Source organism: Procambarus clarkii, chromosome 24 (genome assembly GCF_040958095.1).
Source record: "Procambarus clarkii isolate CNS0578487 chromosome 24, FALCON_Pclarkii_2.0, whole genome shotgun sequence".
Lineage (NCBI taxonomy): Eukaryota > Metazoa > Arthropoda > Malacostraca > Decapoda > Cambaridae > Procambarus > Procambarus clarkii.
The window spans coordinates 66531-69437 of NC_091173.1; the positions used below are offsets into that span (position 1 = coordinate 66531).

The 2907-nt window shown below is 37.8% G+C and overlaps 1 non-coding gene across 1 annotated transcript; it reads left to right on the forward strand.

The window, feature by feature from the left end:
* The first annotated feature begins 349 nt into the window (after window positions 1–349).
* Window positions 350–422, forward strand: TRNAA-AGC (transfer RNA alanine (anticodon AGC)). The gene has a single exon. It is a non-coding gene; the product is annotated as a tRNA-Ala (tRNA).
* Window positions 423–2907: the final 2485 nt, after the last annotated feature.

The following is a 2907-nucleotide window of genomic DNA, read 5'->3' on the forward strand; positions in this document are numbered from 1 at the left end:
GTCAATACCTTATTAACTGTAACAAAATTCAGAATTAAGAGATAATTATATTACAGATATCAGAGTATCCAGAACCACGTTAACTAAATATCTATTATATCAAGAACAGACGACCAGAACAAGATAACTAAGGTAATAACTAACACCAGCGAGTATATATAGACCAGCACGGGGGTGTAGCTCAAATGGCTCAGGTAGACACGACCGCTGCAGGTTATCTTACCAATGCAGTTATCAATTATCTACACCTGAGAAAACAATTACTAACTCTAAGCATACTTACACAACTTTAAAAATAATACGATCATACCTAAGTTAACAATTACTAACAGCAAGTTTAGACCAGCACGGGGGTGTAGCTCAAATGGTAGAGCGCTCGCTTAGCATGTGAGAGGTACGGGGATCGATACCCCGCATCTCCAGTACTCTTTTGTTATGAGAGAAATATGTAATTATAAGTATAATAATGACCAATGTGAGGCAGTTCCTATTTAGACATAACTAAACTCATTAAATATCCAATATTCGCTTTAAACAATCCCAAGTCCAATTCCAAGAGCGACAGAGAGAGAGAGAGAGAGAGAGAGAGAGAGAGAGAGAGAGAGAGAGAGAGAGAGAGAGAGAGAGAGAGAGAGAGAGAGAGAGAGCGACAGAGAGAGAGAGAGAGAGAGAGAGAGAGAGAGAGAGAGAGAGAGAGAGAGAGAGAGAGAGAGAGAGAGAGAGAGAGAGAGAGAAAGAGAGATCTAACATCCTAGGAACTAAACAACACTCCCACAACCAGATAACACTCTCTAAGGATGGCTTTACACCGTCAACTGGTTTAGAAATGGCAAATGAATGAATTTAATAGCTTCTTTTCATCGGTTGGTGTTAACCTTGCCAGTAAAATCCCACAGACTCAGACACATATTAACACATAACTCTCAGGCAGCTATCCAAACTCTCTTCTCCTTTCACCAGTCAACCCGGCAGATGTTGTGTCCATCATACACTCTCTAAAAACCAAAGCTGGGAACATCAGTGAAATCCCATCCATTGTATACAAGAGCGCCTCCCATGCCCTTGTGCCACCTATAGCTCTGCTGTTCAACAAATCCCTTGAGTGTCATACCTTCCCTGATATTCTTAAAAAAGCAAGAGTAACGCCAGTTGAGGCAATCCGGCAGACATAAACAATTATAGACCAATATCAAAACTATCCATACTATCAAAAATATTTGAAAACTTTATCTACAAACAGCTTTACTCTTACCTCGTAAAATTCGACATTCTCAGCCCCTGTCAGTTTGGCTTCCGCTCCCAAAAGAGTACCAACGATGCAATTATTAGTCTCCTTGATATAATTTACTCAGCCCTTGACAAAAATGAGTTTCCGATTTGACTCTTCATTGACCTGAGAAAGGTCTTTGACACTGTTAATCACAATTACCTCTTACGTAAACTCTATCGATATGGAATCCGAGGCCTTGCCCTGGACTATATCCAATCCTATCTTAGTGACAGACACCAATGTGTAGCCAATAATAATATAACCTCTCCCACTCTATGAATAACCGTTGTAGTGCCACAGGGCAGCATCTTGGGACCTCTCCTATTTCTTATATACATCAATGGTCTCCCCAATGTCTCTAACATTCTGAAACCTACATTATTTGCTAATGATACTACCCTCATCTACTCTAACCCCAACCCACATACACTAAATAATGTTGTTAATAATGAACTAAAAAAAAGTCCACTTATGGATGTCAACCAACAAACTAACACTTAACATAGAAAAGACCTACTACATCTTATTTAGAAGCAAATCAACAAATGCAAGTCAGCTTCAGATAGACAATGTAAACATTAGTAGTAAAAATGATGGAAAGTTTCTTGGCCTATTCCTAGACAAGAGACTCAACTTCAGTACCCACATACAACACATAACTAAAAAAGTCTCTAAAATAGTTGGTATACTCTCCAAAATCAGATATTAGATACCTAACTCTGCTCTCATCTCTCTATATTATGCACTAATCTATCCCTATCTTAATTATGGTATCTGTGCATGGGGTTCAACCACTGCAAACCACCTCAAGTCCATCATCACCCAGCAAAAATCTGCTGTCAGAATAATAACAAATTCTACTTTCAGACAACACTCAGCCCCCTTGTTTAACTCCCTTAACATGCTAAACATAATCTCACTCCACACGTTCTCTTGTGTCAACTACATCTACAAAACCCTGTTCTTAAACGCAAACTCTGCTCTGAAACTCTCCCTAGACAGATGTAATAGGACCCATTATCACCACACCAGAAATATATATCTCTTTGATATTCCCAGAGTCAAACTTAATCTGTGTAAACACTCTATGCAAATAAAGAGACCCAGTCTATGGAACTCACTCCCTATTGAATTGAAAAACTTTCCAACTTTTGCGTCATTGAAAAACAAAACTAAACTACCTAATTTCATCTTCATAGTTTTCTACCGTGTTGCTTTAAAATTGCACTGTGTCTAGTGCTACCCAATCTCCCAATCTTCATGTACCCAATCCAAAAAACTTTACCATTGTGATCATTGCTGTCTTCTTATATGTGCTTTCAAATTGCTGTATGCTGCCTATTAATCTTTAAATTACTAATCAAGCTGTCAATGCAATCAATCAGAGCTTTAATATAGCAATGTGCTTTAATATACTTATTAATCTCTCTCATCTCATTTTTTTCTTTATGCACTGTATCTGTTATCATTTCATTAATTCTGCCAGAATTTACCTACTTAAAATTATCTGTTAGATTAAGGACCTGCCCGAAACGCTGCGCGTACTAGTGGCTTTACAAGATTGTAAATACTATGCTATGTATTCTCTCTAACCCAATGTACCTTCTTGTATATAATTAAATAAATAAATAAAAGAG